Below are 18,643 nucleotides of genomic sequence, written 5' to 3' on the forward strand. Positions count from 1 at the left end.
TTGAAGCCTTATGTATTGTTTGTAAAGAATAAAAAGTTTTGAATGGTACAACAATGCACTATAATACAGACAATGGGCTATATACCTGTTGTAATTTAATCATCCATAGTCTGGTATGATATTTTGGAATAATATTCCTTCTTCAGATATTCTTAGATGGACTCCATCTAAGAATATCTCAAGAAGGAATTTTATTCTGAAATATCATATCAAGCGATGGTGGGGTGGGGGACAAACACAGAAATACAAACACACACACACACATATACACAACAGGTTTCTTTCAGTTTCCGTCTACCAAATCCACTCACAAGGCTACAATAGAAGACTTGCCCAAGGTGCCATGTGGTTGGTAAGCAAGCTACTTAGCACACAGCCACTCATGCACCTATACACATATGAAAAAACAAGTCAGGATAGAAAATGCTAAAATAATTTTATAAAGAACATTTCAGTTTATATATATATACACACTGCTTGATAACTACCATACATGAAACTCAGTCTATCTATTACTTTTACAACTTTCTGCTAACTGAAAATAAAATGTATCTACATCTATATATGTATATATACATATGTATGCACGTGTATATATACATGTGTGTGTGTGTGTGTGTGTGTGAGAGAGAGAGAGGACATATGGTCTAGTGGTTGCACTCACGATTGCTAGATCATGGGACTGATCCACAGACTGACCAATCTGTTGTGTTTTTGAGAGTATAAAACTCTGAACTTCATGTTGCTCTGCAATCATTTTGACATTTTGATGTGTGGCACATTTGAGCACCTGTACAGGTGATGTTGATTTGATGGAGAAAGTGAATTAAGGTACAGCACATACATTCGATCACTTTAAACCAACCATTTATGCAGGTAGATCAGCAAAAACTGAAAACTCATACATTATCTTCTTATGGGAAATTCCATCGTATATGTATTTAGGAGACAATGAATAGTTATGGATAGAATCTCTACAGTGCTACAGACTCTTTGAAAATGCATCTAGTTTATGCTGTAAAATGGTTGGTGATTGTAAGGGTACCAAACATAGAAAACCCGCCAAGAATAATCTTTTTGAAGGCAGCGAGCTGGCAGAAACGTTAGCACACCAGGCGAAATGCTTAGCGGTATTTCGCCTGCCACTACGTTCTGAGATCAAATTCCACCGAGGTCGACTTTGCCTTTCATCCTTTCGGGGTCGATTAAATAAGTACCAGTTATGCACTGGGGTCAATGTAATCGACTTAATCCATTTGTCTGTCCTTGTTTGTCCTTTCTGTGTTTAGTCCCTTGTGGGTAGTAAAGAAATAGGTATTTCATCTGCCGCTACGTTCTGAGTTCAAATTCCACCGAGGTCGACTTTGCCTTTCATCCTTTCGGGGTTGATTAAATAAGTACCAGTTATGCACTGGGGTCGATATAATCGACTTAATCCGTTTGTTTGTCCTTGTTTGTCCTTTCTGTGTTTAGCCCCTTGTGCGTAGTAAAGAAATAGGTATTTCATCTGCCGCTACGTTCTGAGTTCAAATTCCGCTGCAGTCAACTTTGCCTTTCATCCTTAAGGGGTCGATCCAATCAACTTAATCCCTTTGTCTGTCCTTGTTTGTCCCCTCTATGTTTAGCTGCTTGTGGGCAATAAAGAAATAAGAATAATCCTTTCTACCGTAAGGAGAAGGCCTGAAATTTTGGTGGAGGGGACAAGTCGATTACGTGAACCCCAGTGTTTCATTGGTACTTAATTTATCGACCCCAAAAGAATGAGAGTCAACCTCAGTGGAGTTTGAACTCAGAATGTGCAGATGAACGAAATGCCGCTAAGCATTTTGCTCGGTGTGCTAATGATTTTGAAGAATAATGTCATACACAATGACAGAAGAATTAAGTCATGATTTTGGTAGTTGCTATTGTTCCATGTCAAATGACCGAAGACTATGCAGTAGGTGGGGATAAGGGGAAGGTGTGTGACTTGTCTGACCGACCTCCATGACAGCATAGGAAAAAAAAACATGACATGATGTAAAATGGTGACAACATACCTGCACCAAGGTAAATGACATCCAACATGGACTTAGACACATGTATGTTATCCACTTTTACATATTTTCAGAAAACCCCACCTAGGGAAAATTTGTCATGTTCCATAATGAATCAGACATACAGTCATTAAATAAACTCACCCTTTTCCCTCCGGCTCTCATATGTTGTTTTTACATGAACATTAGGTTTGCTTTCGCTGAAGTCAATATTTAGCCATAATAATAATAATAATAATTAAAAAAAAACAACTTTACTATGTAATTAATAAGTCTGACTTCAGAATTTTTATGATATAAAGATCTCAATAGAAAAAACATCATTCTGTGTGGCATAACTAGTGAAAGCATTTAGTTATATTTATTTACTTACTGCAAATAATTCAATATATTTTAAAGAGATAAAAATGAAGCTGTCAGACATAAACCACCACTGCCGCCACCACCACTATTATTTTTTTGATTTATTTCTGTGAAATATTTTCTTCAGAGAATTTTTCTGTTTATTTTTCTATTAATTTAAACATGTTTCTTTGACAATTCACGCAGGTCTGTTGTGTATATATATATATCGATGTCTATATCTATATCGACATCTGCTTCTGATTCAATGTAATCACACTGTTATTGTAATCTTATTCTATTGTGTTATAGTGATGTAGGCCATGATATGAACTCTATAAGCATCATTATTATTATTATTATTATTATTTTATTATCATAACAGCAAGTTGGTAGAATTGCTAGCATTTCGTTTATCTTTAGGTCTTGAGTTCAAATTCTACCAAAGTTGACTTGTCTTTCAGGGTCAATAAAATAAGTACTCATTGAATACTGGAGGTCAATCTAATTAACAGTTCTGCAAAAGAAACTAATAAAATAAGTACCACAGCCAAACTTGCTATCCATCCTTCCAAGGTCAATAAAATAAAGTACCAGTCATGTACTAGGGCTTATATAAATTGACTATTTGCACCTGCTCAAATTCCAGGCCTTGCATTTATGTTAGAAACAATCACCATAAACAGCAATGAACTGGTTGAATCATTACAGAAGCAGACAAAATTCCTTGCAGTATATATTTTGTCTCTTTACATTCTGAGTTCAAATCCCACTGAAGTCAACTTTATCTTTTTTCTCTCTACGCTCTCTTTTACTTGTTTTTGTCATTTGACTGCGGCCATGCTGGAGCACTGCCTTTTGTCGAGCAAAGTGACCCCAGGACTTATTCTTTGTAAGCCTAGCACTTATTCTATCGGTCTCTTTTGCCAAACCGCTAAGTTACAGCGACGTAAACACACCAGCATCAGTTGTCAAGCAATGTTGGGGGCACAAACACAGACACACAAACGTATACATACACACACACACATATATATATATATATACATATATATGATGCGCTTCTTTCAGTTTCCGCCCACTAAATCCACTCACAAGGCTTTGGTCGGACCAAGGCTACAGTAGAAGACACTTGTCCAAGGTGCCATGCAGTGGGACTGAACCCGGAACCATGTGGTTGGTAAGCAAGCTACTTACCACACACACATACATATACATATATACGACGGGCTTCTTTCAGTTTCTGTCTACCAAATCCACTCACATAAATGCGTGTGAGCAGGAGAGAGAGAGAGAGAGAGTATTTCTTTATTCACCATAGGGTTGAGAAATAGAGGGGACGATACAAGGACAGACAAAACAAACATTGGGGTCAGGGTATCGAATGAGACGAAACGTATGAATAAACAAACAGTTAAAATATATACAATTAAATGAGAATGAGTGATTTACAAAAAAATGAAGCGGAGGACGTGGTTGACCCTACAAACCACATACTCACACTGAAGACTTTGCTTTCTCCTTTATTATATTCTCATTTAAACATGTTTTTTCACTCGCATCATACTTGCTATATACTTCCATCTTTTACGAAACACACTTTGCAACAGGCATTTCTTCTCCAGCCTTATTTTCCGTTTCATGTGGAAAACGAAAAAGTCGATTAGCTTGAGACTGGAGATGAACATGCCCGTTGCAATTCCTTTCACTCTAAGTGAAATGAAGGGAGAAAGAGGTGGGTTAGTCGGAAAGGGAAGAGTATTACCTGAGAAAATATAATCGTTCAAAGGCTGTCATAGTTTGTTTATATATCTGAAGGTATCAGTATTTCTATCAACCTGTATGTGTACACATATTTACACCTGGATTTTTTCAATTATCAGTGTATGTGCATGCAGTTTGTAATGGCTGTGTCTGTTACATCTAACACATTCGGCTAATATGCATAAATATATGAACCATACATGCATCATTATACAAACAAACAAAAAATTCCATATATCACACATACACACACACACATATATATATATATACACACACACACATATATACAGACATATGCACAGACATATACACATACATACACAGACACACACACACATATATATATATATATATACACACACACAACACACACATATATATATACATACAGACAGACAGACACATACACATATATATATATACTTACATATACACATATACATGCATATGCACATATATACATACATACAGAAACACACACACACATATATATATACATATATATTTATACATACATGCATACATGCACACATACACATATAATACATATATTTAGTATTTTAAAGATCTCTTTTATACATAATGGTCTTTTAAATAGTATATATTATGAGTGTGAGTATGTGTGTATGTATAGATATATGTCTGTGTGTGTATAGAATTTTATAGAAACTGAAGAACTTCACAATCTGTTACTCAGAGTTACTCTTTATTTGATACTATGAGAACATTAGCAGAAAAATCCAGTGTGTATGTTCCCATTTCCAGCTGTTTCAACTGTGTGTGTGTGTGAGTCTGCATGTGTGTGTTGTTTTCTTTTGTAGTGGATTATTAAAATGTATGTAAATTTAAAGTAGTAAAACCAAAAAAAAAAAAATTTAAATTAAAAAATTTTGTTTTTCTGTTCCAAGAAATTTAAACATTATTTTAAATAAAATAACATTTATGGAGAATTTTTCCAATTCTTATTCAAAAATTGCCATTAACTAAGTCTTTTATTACCTGGTCAATACTGGTTGAGCATTGGATAAATTGCTTTGCGATACTTTGTTCTGGCTTTTTACATACTGAGTTCAAATCCTATCAAAACCAACTTCACTTTTCATCTCTCTGGGGATGATGAAGTAATGTGTCAGTGAAACACTGGGGTTAATGGTATCATTTGACCAAGTCCCCACAAATTTCAGCCCTTGTGTCAGAAACTTGGGAGAGGAAGTTAATCAATACTATAAAATTTCTTTATAGTATCTCCTCTGGTTCTTTATATTCTGGGTTCAAATTTAGCCAAGGACAAATTTGCTTTACATCCTTCCACAGTTGATAAAAGCACCAGTCAAGTACTGGACTTGATGTAATTGTCTGACTCCCTTCTCTCAAAATTCTGATGCTTGTGCTTAAATTGGACGCTATTACAAAAATGGTAAGTAAGCAGAACCATTAGCATTCTTTATGTCCTGACTTCAAATCATGTTGAGGTCAACATTGCATTTTATGTCTCTAGGGTCAATAAAATAAACTACCAGCCTAGTACTGGAGGCAAAGGTGTATGGCCTAATGGTTAGGTTGCTGTTCTCATGATTTCAGGATTGTGATTTCAATTCCTGGATCAGGTACTGCATTGTGTTCTTGAGCAAAACAGTTCATGCTCCACCTTTAGTCAAGCAAATCGACCCCAGGACTTATTCTTTGTAAGCCTAGTACTTATTCTATCAGTCTCTTTTGCCGAACCACTAAGATACGGGGACGTAAACACACCAGCGATGTTGGGGGGGAGACAAACACAGACACACAAACACACACATACAGTTTCTGTTTACCAAATCCACTCACAAGGCTTTGGTCGGACCGAGGCTATAGTAGAAGACACGTGTCCAAGGTGCCACGCAGAGGGACTGAACCCGGAACCATGTGGTTGGTAAGCAAGCTACTTACCACACAGCCATTCCTACATTAAAATACAGTAAATAATAATTTGTATTATTTACTTCTATCAGTTTGTATTTCTGAGTTCCCTTCCAGGGCTCATGAAACAAAGAACCAGTCAATTAGACAAATGCAACCATGATTTGCAATCATGTGGCTGTGCTTGAATGTCCACTGTAATTGTGTCAATGGTAAAAATCATTATAATGATTGTTGTTGTTGTTGTAGTAGTTTAGTCCAAGATCAATGTAGACTGAGCAGACCTATGATCAAAGGCTTTCCAGCCATGACTGCCATGCCTTTTTTCTATGCAGAATCCAAGATCATATTATAAAAATATGCTTTTCAAGATGCAAGGGTGTATGAAGTAAAGGAGATTTAGTCATAAATGCTCCCTCATTAACTTGAAATTATAATTGTAATCACATGCTGGTGGCATGTGAAACATTCAAGCGAGGTCATCGCCAGTGCCGCTGGACTGACTCCTGTGCAGGTGGCATGTAAAAAGCACCATTTGGGCATGGCCTTTGCCAGTTCCACCAAACTGGCCTTCAGGCCGGTGGCACGTAAAAGCACCCACTACACTCTTGGAGTGGTTGGCGTTAGGAAGGGCATCCAGCTGTAGAAACTCTGCCAGATCAAATTGGAGTCTGGTTCGTCAGACCTCAGTCAAATCGCCCAACCCATGCTAGCATGGAAAGCGGACGTTAAATGATGATGATGATTAAGGTTTGCAAATGGCAGAATCACTAGAGTCCAATAGAAGTCACTTTAGTTTCGAGCATGTAGATACATACTCTTACATTCTGAGTTCAAATCTTGCCAAAGTCAACTTTACCTTTTTACCCAATCTGGATTTTTGAAATAAAGTACTAGTTATTTACTGTTGGTACAGGCATGTAACCTGGTGGTTAGGGTGTTGCACTCTTTGTCATAAGAGCATGGTTTCAATTCCTGAACTGGGTGGTATGTTGCATTCTTGAGCAAAGCACTCCATATTATGTTGCTCCACTTCTCCATAAATGAGACTGAGCCATAATGGCTTGGAAGTTAACCCTGTGATGGACCAGCATCTCATTCAGTCAGGGAGCATTGTAATCTTAGTCCCTTAAATGACATGGAAACTGGATTAAGGTCCAGCCTTCTAAGTATAAGGGGTCAAGACAGTCTCTAACCTATGTACTATGGGTGATGAATACTACGTAATTGTAATACCATACATGTGACAATGTTAGAGATCCTTAATATCATAACTTAATATATTATAATTAGATATTTAACCCTAGGTTAGCTGTGATGGTCCAGTCATGACCATCTTGTCTTTTTCTAAAGATTGTAAGCTGTGTGATTTGAGGAGATTTGATTGCTATTTCTAGCAAAGTGAGTGGTTACATATAAGCTCCTGCTTTGGCTCATACATATTAGGTATTGTTACTACCCAGTAGTTTTTGTTTTAACTTTTATCTTTTACTTGTTTCAATCATTGGACTGTGGCCATGCTGAGGCACCACCACAAAGGGCTTAGTTGAACAAATCAACCTCAATACTTACTCTTTCAGTTTCCTTTGCCAAAATGCTATCTTATGGGGATGTAAACAAACCAAGACCAGTTGTCAAGTGGTGGAAGGAACAAATACAAAGACACGTGCACACACACACACACACACACACACACACACACACACACATACATGATGGGTTTCACAGTGTCCATCTGCCAAATTCACTCACAAGGCTTTGGTCAGCCCAGGGCTATAGTAGAAAATGCTTGCCCAAGGTGCTGTGTAATGGGACTGAACCTAAAGCAACGTGGTTGCAAAGCAGGCTTCTCAAACCCACAGCTTTATGTCTTTATGCTTCCTTAAGTGAAGATGCAGTTGTCAATTAGTTGTATAAAAAAAAAATGAAGCTTAAAACCCGGGGGCAAAATGTCAACATTTTCAGTGTACTTGTATAAGATCTGACTGAAAGGACCCCCTTCAGTCATGAATCACCATGGGATTACACCTAGAAAGTTCCCCTCTGAGGCACAAGTGCAGGTAAGGTTGTTTATAGAAGACCAACAGTCGCCCATACATACCAGCCTCTCCTCTCCACGCCACCGATGTTATCCCAGGGAAAGGCAAAGGGGCCGATACAGCTTGGCATCAGTGATGTCGCAACTCCTTTTGATTGCTGAGTGAATTGGAGCAACGTGAAATAAAGTGTCTTGCTTAAGAACACAACACACAGCTCAGTCCAGAAATCAAACTCACTACCTCATGATTGCGAGTCCATCGCTTTAACCACTGAGCCATGCACCTTCATTGCGAGACTGATGCTCTAACTGAATTGTATCAAACTAATGAAAAAGAAAAAGCACAAAAAAAAAAAAATGCCACCTTGGAGCACAAGGAAAATGGAAATGCATTTTAGTGTACAATTACAGATTGAATCAAACTGGAGAAAAAAACCCCTTTAAAATACAAGCAAAATATGAAAACAATTCATTGTATTTGTATCATATTTGATGGCATATAAAATGCACTTTTTAAAAAAAAAGTCTCAAAGGAAAAAAAAAAACCCCACCCAGGGTCTTATATTTGAAGCCGGGCTTTCCCTAAGCTAGTTTTTTCCCCACCTGATGCTGTAATCAATGTAGGATATTTTCACTCTTGTGATCCTTTGTTTTATGTTCATTTGCACTGCTGCCTTTTTATACATAGTAATGCTTTCTGTTATGGCTAAGATTCTTTTGTAATGTTTTTCAATATATTGCTGGATTACTTTAGGTATTACATGCACTAATGCACTAAAATGTTTTTTTTCCTTGAATACATGCGGCTGAAATTAGCGTGTCTGTTATGCCTGTATGATTTTTTTTTTATGCCATCAAATACTGTAAGGTGATAACCAAACAGACAAATTGAACTGAAAATTGAACTGGGAAGAAAAACAAAAATACAGATGGAATGGAAATTTTTAACAACCTTACCAGAATCTCAATAGAAAATAATAGGTCCACAGAAAACAGAAAAATTTATCCATTGGCCATTGGAAAAGGCAATATAAAATCCTTTGGAAACGCACAAAAATTATATGTTTATATGTTCGGATGTTGGATATAAATGACAAGTGTGTTGTCTTTGAAATAATAATAATAAATAAATAAATAAATAAATACAGGCTTGCCCCCTTATATTGACCTCAATACTTGCTGAATCTCTTATTTAAGTATTACGTCAAGACAAAGGAAGTTGGCTTTTCCTGTTTGTTGGTTGGTTGTAACTAAGAGAGATATGTAACATGTTGGAAGAACAATGGATTCGTTACTGCTACTACTACTACTACTACTACAACTACTACTCTATAAGAGAGTGGCAGAGGAAAATATATATAAATATATATATCAGGAATATGGTAGGAAATTCCTAGTAGATGATGTCAACAAAGAGACTATATTTAGGAGAATGTCAGCTGTCTTGATGCAGAAGTGGTGTGTTATAAAAACTGAGTTGACCATCAATCCAGTCACTTCCCAAGTATTTGTCATTTTCATATACACCACGAAATTCTGGTTTACCAAAACAACCACTGGTATCTGGTTTACCAAACCAATGACCATCATTTCGACTCATGCCATGGCATTATATATTACAACTCGATGCAACCCCCAAAAACTGGTTCACTGATCAACATCATTAGACTGTGGCTGGCATAATGAAATCGGAGTTTTATTTGCTTATTTCAAAACATTTCCGGCAAACAAATTTAAAAGATATATATATCATCATCATTGTTTAACGTCCGTTTTCCATGCTGGGTTGGACAGTTCGACCGGGGTCTGGGAAGCCAGGTGGCTGCACCAGGCTCCAGTCTGATCTGGCAGTATTTCTACAGCTGGATGCCCTTCCTAACGCCAACCACTCTGTGAGTGTAGTGGGTGCTTTTTACGTGCCACCGACACAGGTGCCAGGGTAGCATGGCAACGGCCACGATTGGTTGGTGCTTTTTACGTACTACTGGCACGGAAGCCAGTCAAGGTGGCGCTGGCATTGGCCACGTATGGATGGTGATTTTTAGGTGCCACCGGCACAGGTGTCAGGGTAGGCTGGCAACTGCCACGAATGGTTGGTGCTTTTTACGTGCAAATGTACATGGTCAAAATACAAATATGTCAAATTCTCCATAGCTTGAAATATTACGAACTGCCTAAATTGATTTCTGTCTTCTTCTTGTTGGGGGTTGGAAATTATTAAGGTGTTTACATCACTTGACCAATCCCAGAGAAATAAGTCACCAATCCATTTATGTACACATCAAATCTAATGCCTCCAGGGGATTGCAGCTACAAACTTACATACTATAAGGGTTTAGCACATTGCTTAATAATCAGAGACCTGTCAACACATTGCATACATACATACATACATACACTACATACACATATACGTACACTACACACACACATGCATTACATATATCATCATCATCATCATAATCATCATCATCATCGTTTAACGTCCGTTTTCCATGCTAGCATGAGTTGGACGGTTTGACCAGGGTCTGGGAAGCCAGGCTTCAATCTGATCTAGCAGTGTTTCTATGGCTGGATGCCCTTCCTAACACCAACCACTCTGTGAGTGTAGTGGGTGCTTTTTACATGCCACCGGCACAGGGGCTGGAGGAGGCTGGCAAACAGCCACAATTGGTTGGTGCTTTTTATGTGTCACCGACACAGACGCCAGTCAGACGGTGCTGGCATCAGCAACGTTCGGATGGTGCTTTTAACGTGCCACCGGTACGGGTATCATAACTACTATTTCCATTTGATTTTTATTTTGATGTTGGTGTTTACGTACTTGACTCAATAGGTCTCCTCAAGCACAATGGGTCACTCTACGATCCAAGGTTAGCACAGCAGGCCATCCTGCGAGCCATGAACTCACTTCATTTGTCGGGTATATATGTTTGTATATAAACCCAAATGACAAGAGTCTTCTGTTTTGCGGTACTTGTTCTATCTCTCTGCATTCTGATTTCGAATATTGCCAAGGTAAACTTAGTCTTCCATCCTTTATTTTATCTGGTGGGTGTTGGTAGGGGATAGGTCACAAACCCCCCCACCCCCCAAAAAACCAGTTGGCAAGGACATGATGCTTCATGGTTCTTTGTTTTCTGACAGCAATTCCTGCAATGACACTGATGCCAAGCCGCATCAGCTTTTCAGGAAAGTGTTTGTCTTGGATAATTCTGGTGGTACAGAGAAGAGAAACTTACATGCATGGTCAAACGCTAATCTTTTATAAAAAGTGTTGCTCAGGTTACATTCATCTTTTTTGGCTGTGTGTCAGTCTGTCTATCTAATTACTTTTTCCTTGTTGTGCATTGTGAGGCAGGACCATCATGAGCTACAAGGCACTGTAGGACTCTTTTTATCCAAGCTTACATAGTAAAGCAGAAGCTGTTTGTCACACACACACATGTGCATACAAATACTCATATACACACAAACTTGCATACACACACACACAGAGGAACAGGGAAAATGGGTCAAGCCTAAGTATACATACAATGACAAAACTCAGTAGATCCAGTTTAAGTATGGAGTGATAGACTTGTAGTAATGAGAGGAGGTCCTTGATAAGGTGGTATATAACAACAAGAAAAAAAAACCTCAAGACAATTCAAATGATTAGCTAATTGATTAAATTAGTCAACTAGTTGACCAATAATTGCTTCTAATTTATGTACAAGGCCAGCAGTTTTGAAGAGGTCATATGATGAAAACAACTCTGGTAATTGATGACTACTAGATTTCATTGACTCTGGAGAGATGAAAAGCAAAGCTGATCCTGACATGATTTGAACTCAGTATGTAAAGAGTTGAACCAAATGCTCCAAAGCAGTTTTTTCTTATGTTATAATGCTTCTGCCATTCCATTACCCTAACTTGTTGACTACTAATTATGGATTCAAATTTTGACACAAAGACCAGCAATTCTAGAAGAGGGACATAATCACTTACATTGTCCTCAGTAGTGCTCAAATGGTACTTATTAACCATGAAAAGATAAAAGACAAGATTGACCCTGGAGGAATTTGAATTCAGAAAGTTGAAAATCAGAGGAATTACTAAGAATTTTATATAATACACCAACAATTCTTCTAACTTAACACCTTTACACCAAGAGCAACAATGATAATAAACCAAGGCATTAAATTTTTTGGGGAGGGGACATGTTGATTATATCAACCCCAGTGTTTCACTGGTAATTTAAAGACCCCAAAAGGCTGAAAGGCAAAGTCAACCTTGGCGGAACTTGAACTCAGAACATGACAGGCAAAATACTGCTAAGCATTTCGTCCAGTATGTTAACAGTTCTGCCAGCTTGTCACCTCAATAATAATAATCCTTTCTATTGTAGGCACAGGGCCTGAAATTTGGAGAAGGGGACACTCAATTTCATTGATCCCAGTATTTCACTGGTACTTGATTTATCAACACTGAAAGAATGAAAGGAAAAGTTGCCCTCGGCAAAATTTGAACTCAGAACATAAAGACAGACAAAATGTCGCTAAACATTTTTCCCGGCATGCTAACAATTCTGCCTGCTCACTACCTTAATAATAATAATAATAGTAATAATAATAATAACAATAATAGTAATAATAATAATTATTATTATTATTATTATTGAGTGAGAGGGCAGTGCATGCTAGCAAAGTGACACTGGGGTAAAATATACGAAGCCCAGTAAACCCATCGTGACTACCTGTCTGATAAAGGTACATCAGGCACATGCATCACAACCATATGTACATGACATGGTGATATCATATCAAGATAAATAGTGCATGACCTGTGTGGCACCTTGGGCAAGTGTCTTCTACTATAGCATCAGGCCGACCAAAGCCTTGTGAGTGGATTTGGTAGATGGAAACTGAAAGAAGCCCCTTGTATATATGTATGCGTGTGTATATGTTTGTGTCTCTGTGTTTGTCCCACCAACATTGCTTGGCAACTGATGGTGGTGTGTTTATGTCCCTGTAACTTAGCAGTTTGGCAAAAGTGACTGATTGAAATAAGTACTAGGCTTCCAAAGAATGAGTCCTGGGGTCGATTTGCTCGACTAAAGGTGGTGCTCCAGCATGGCCATAGTCATATGACTGAAACAAGTAAAAGAGTAAAAGAATATATATATATATATATTTCCTGGATGGGATGCTTGTCCATCACAGAATTACTCATTTTTAGACTGCTGAATGGATTGGAAGAATGTGTAATGAGCACAAGAACACAATGCATTGCCTGGTCCAGGAATTGAAACAACAATCTTATGATCATGAGTCCAACACCCTAACCACTAAGCCATGCTCCTCCACACTTGACCAAACTGCTGCACCATGAGATTGAACCGAGGGCTAGGTGGTTATGAAGCAAACTTCTTAACTAAAAGCTATAGCTGCATCATTTTAAATATGAAAAGAACTTAAAATGTTGACATTTTTATAATCCATTTGATAAATGGCATTGAAAGATTGAAAACAATTTTGTTTCTCTGTGAAGAATGGAATTTAATTAATATCAATAAATCGGGAAGGAATTCCAAAAATGGTAATTTCAAAGCAACACACTCCTGTTTAAACCAGGATGGCATTGAAAAAAAAAAAAAAGAAAAAAGAAAAAAAATCTATGATGATTTGATGGTTTTGGTGAAGGTGATGGTAAGAGAAGTTAATAATTATTGTGATAATGATAGCTAAAGTGGTGATAATAATGAGGATAATGGGTTCTGGGAGGATATTTAAAGTGATGATGATGATGATGATGATGATGAATGTAATGGTAGTGGTGATGATGTGGATGATAATGGTGTTTATATTGATGTCAACATGATATCTCATATAAATCTTGTGATAACATTCATATCTCTTCCTTTTCCAAGGCCCTTCATTACTTCACATGCCACAATCTATATCTATTTATTTGTGTGTGTGTGTGTGCGTGTGCGCGTATACATAGACATTAAAGGTGACTAATTACAAGAATGAAGTCCCAGACATCACTCAGAAAATCTGTGCCAAAGTTAGTTCCCTCCTCCTGTATACTTGAACCGTTTTAAAAGGTTTTATGCCTGTCTAACTCTGAAGACACTGTTTCCACTGTGTATATAAAGCTGGAAAGGGTTTACAAAGCAATACAAATCAAAGGTTATAAGTTAAATAGTAAAAATAGAAACAACACGAAAATATGTTTAAAGATTCCTTTTATATTTGTTACATTGAGTGGCTTTTATAAAATATTACCAGGTTCAATGTACATGTCCATCTTATCAAATATCAAAAATTCAAAGTCAAAATTAGGAAGTAAAAAAGAATTAGGAAATAAGAAATAAATTAGAAATTAAAAACAGTTCGTTATCATATTCTGTGTGCAGTTAAGAACGCATCGAATCTAGTAATATTTTACAAAAGTCATTTAATGGAAAAAATATAAAACAATCTATAAACATACTTTCGTGCTCCTTCCACCTTTACTTTTTAACTATGCAGTAATCCCTTGCCATATCGTGGTTCACCGATCACAGTTTATTATTTAAGCTTACACCGATTCATCTGTGGTGTCGTTTTGCATTTATAATAAAATAAATGTATACAAATTATGAAAATAAGTTTTTAAAAATATACAGTACAGTACTGTTTCTACTTCGTGGGTTTTCACCTATCATGGGGTGTTTTGGAGTGTAACACCTATGATACTCAAGGGGTTACTGTATATACATACACACACACATATATATATCACATATATATATATCACACACACACACACACACACATATATATATCACACACTGAGGACAGGTAGCCACCCAGAAACTCGAGTCTGTGTGTATCACGTAAAGCTAGAGATGGGAGCGATGACCTCCCCTCGCAAATACTAATCGGTCACAGAATGTGTGTCATTAGACAGCTGGAGGAGATGTCTTCTTGGGGCTATAAACATCAGTAGCACTGTCCTGTATAGGACACCACAATTAGTTGGCAAATATATGTTACACCATATATATATATATATATATCATCATCATCATCATCATCGTTTAACATCCGTTTTCCGCGCTAGCACGGGTTGGACGGTTTCGACCGGGGTCTGGGGAGCTAGGGACTGCCCCAGGCTCCAGTCTAGTCTGGCAGTGTTTCTACAGCTGGATGCCCTTCCTAACGCCAACCACTCCGCGAGTGTAGTGGGTGTTTTTTACGTGCCACCTGCACAGGTGCCAGAGGGGTCTGGCATCGGCCACGTTCGGATGGTGCTTTTTATGTGGGGGGGGTGCAGAAATATATAGGGGAGCACCAGTGGGGAGGGGTGGTTCAGAGAAATGATGACAGGTTCTAGGCAAGTAGAACGTAGGATATCAAGAGAGGGGTAATGCATGGTGAAATAGCGTATTGAAGGTGAGGGCGCGTGGCTTAGTGGTTAGGGCATTCGGCTCATGATCGTAAGGTTGTGAGTTCGATTCCCGGCGACGCGTTGTGTCCTTGAGCAAGACACTTTATTTCACGTTGCTCCAGTCCACTCAGCTGGCAAAAATGAGTTGTACTTGTATTTCAAAGGGTCAGCCTTGTCACTCTCTGTGTCACGCTGATTATCCCCGAGAACTACGTTAAGGGTACACGTGTCTGTGGAATGCTCAGCCATTTGCACGTTAATTTCACGAGCAAGCTGTTCCGTTGATCGTATCAGCTGGGACCCTCGTCGTCGTAACCGGCGGAGTCTTCCATAAGCGTATTGAAGAGGGGGGTTCCAAGAGTAGACACCTATAATGGTGGTGGGAGAAGCGACATCCGGTATAGATGGAGCAAAAATATAGAGATATCCAGTATTGGGGGTGGGGGTGGGCAAGGGCGGGTGCACCGGGAATATGCGAAGGTTGAACTGACGGGCTGGCTTAAAAATGCTCTTAGCAATGGAAGGGGGGAAAGGAAGAGGGGGGGATGGCAGACAACGTAAAAGAGGGAGAGAGAGAAGGGAATAGTGGAACCCCGCGAAAATGGGCCGCCATTGAAAAAAAAACCCCTGTATGGAGAAATAATATGCAATACGAGGCGAAGCTGAAAATAGTAGTAATAATAATAATAATAATAATAATAATAAGCAAACTTTCGACCGAGGATCAAAGGGACAATACTAATATATATATATATATATATATATATATATATATATAATAATCTTTTCTGCTATAGGTACAAGGCCTGAAATTTGGGGGTAGGGGTTAAGTCGTTTACATCGACCCCAGTGTTCAACTGGTACTTAATTTATTGACCCTGAAAAGATGAAAGCAAAGTCGACCTCAGAATTTGAACTCAGAATGTAGCGATGAGCAAAATACTACTTAGCATTTTGTCCGGCATGCTAATGGTTCTGCCAGCTCACTGCCTTAATAATAATAATATAATAATAATAATAATAATAATAATAATAATAATAATAATCATGGCCAGTCAGGCGGTACTGGCAACGGTCACACTCAAATGGTAAAAAAACACCATTTGAGCATGGCTATTGCCAGTATTGCATGACTGTCCCTCATGCCAGTGGCACATAAAAGCACCCACTACACTCTCGGAGTGGTTGGCATTAGGAAGGGCATCCAGCTGTAGAAACTCTGCCAGATCAAGATTGGAGCCTGGTGCAGCCATCTGGTTCGCCAGTCCTCAGTCAAATCATCCAACCCATGCAAGCATGGAAAGCGGATGTTAAACGATGATGATATATTCAGTTGCAGGGTTTGTAGAATCTAGGTATTTCGATGTGTAGGATATCAGGAGAAACCAGGAACCAGTCTTGCAATATTCAGTTGTCATTTGCTGGTTGTGTACTGCAAGTATGTACATACACATGTACACACCTATCCAAATATAAGTACACAGACAAGTGTATATTTACATATATAGGTACCCGATTCAATACAAAATGTAGAGCCACCCTAAGGGTGGTTCTAAGAGTTCTTCTTTTATATACAGTCTTTTCTTTTATCCTTTTACTTGTTTCAGACATTAGCCTGTGGTTATGCTGGGGCACCACCATCTTGAAGAATTTTTACTCGAACGAATTGACCCCTACATAAAATACATACCATCACATACTAAGAAGTGAAGAAAGAAAGACATATGTATAGTCACAGGCTTGGCTGTGTGGTAAGAAGCTTGCTTCCCAGCCACATGGTTCAGAGTTCAGTCCCACTGCATGGCACCTTGGGCAAGTGTCTTCTAGCTCCACACATCTTGCAGCTCACCTGTGATGGACCGGCATCCCATCCAGGTGGGGAACCTATACTCCAAGGAAACCGGGAAACTGGTCCTTATGAGTCAGGCATGGCTCGAGAAGGAACAAACATCTATATACATACAGATAGATAGACAGACAGACAGACAGATAGTCCATAAGCTTTAACAACAAAATCTTATGTGGAATTCCCCCCACAAGAATCATATGGACTCATAGTTAAAAAGTAAAGTGGAAGCAGCACAAAAGTATGTTTATAGATTGTTTTATATTTTTTCCATTAAATGACTTTTATAAAAGCTTTGCAAGTGGATTTGGTAGATGGAAACTGAAAGAAGCCCATCATATATTTATGTATCTATGTGTGTGTGTGTCATTGTGTCTGTATTTGTCTCTTACCATCGCTTGACAACCGGTGTTGGTGTGTTTGCATCCCCATAACTTAGCAGTTTGGCAAAAAAAACTGATAGAATAAGAACAAGGCTTAAAAAATAAGTACTGGAGTTGATTCATTTGACTAAAAATCTAAGGTGGTGCCCCAAAATGGCCACAGTCTAATGATTGAAACAAGTAAACGATAAAAGATATATATATATATATATATATATATATATAATATTTTATAATTACGAGTATAATTATAATTAGGCTTCAGCAAAGATTTGCTTTACCACATACTGAAGTTTAGAAATAGCAGCCAAAGAACCTTTGTTATTTCTTTTGTTTTGTCCGGGAGTCTCTTCTTATAGTAGAAGAAATAGCTAAGGTTCTTTGGCTGCTATTTCTAAACTTCGGTATGTGGTAAAGCAAATCTTTGCCGAACCCTAATTATAATTATACTCGCAATTATAAAATATTGTTTTTCATGCCGAATTCTACTTGGTGGAATTATTAATTACTAGTTAATTAATTAATTTTACCCTTTATTATTATTGTTATATATATATATATATACATATGTGTGTAGATAGATAGATAGATAGATAGATAGACAGACAGACAGGTATATAGATACACATGTAGATAGAAAGGTAGACAGACAAACAAACAAAGAGTTACTTGGTAATATAGACTAAATCAAAGACTTTCAATTGGAATCTCCCAGTCACATTCATCTACTTGGAGTCTTTAATCAATGAAAATATAATATGCAGCATAGAGACAAAGAGACAAACTGAAATAGCAACAGCACGACTGAGAAAGATGAATAAGATTTGGAACAGCGATAACATTACAAAGAGTAACAAGTCTAGGCTAATACAATCTTTGGTAACTAATTGTATTGTAAGGACGTCTTAAGATT

General features: G+C 37.8%; 1 protein-coding gene across 5 annotated transcripts in view; it reads right to left on the minus strand.

Annotated features, from left to right (window-relative positions):
• Nucleotides 1-18,643, minus strand: part of LOC115209368 (phospholipid phosphatase-related protein type 1-like) — a 221,064-nt gene that overhangs the window by 75,205 nt on the left and 127,216 nt on the right. For 3 of the 5 annotated variants that reach the window (XR_004998227.1, XR_004998226.1, XM_029777741.2), the window contains exon 1: nucleotides 9,040-9,191. The exons of the other annotated variants lie outside the window; for them this stretch is intronic. The gene's annotated coding sequence lies outside the window, so the exon portion shown is untranslated. Of the gene's footprint in view, nucleotides 1-9,039; nucleotides 9,192-18,643 lie in introns of those variants that run through there. 5 annotated transcript variants of the gene reach the window in all.

Source organism: Octopus sinensis, linkage group LG3, assembly GCF_006345805.1.
Source record: "Octopus sinensis linkage group LG3, ASM634580v1, whole genome shotgun sequence".
NCBI lineage: Eukaryota > Metazoa > Mollusca > Cephalopoda > Octopoda > Octopodidae > Octopus > Octopus sinensis.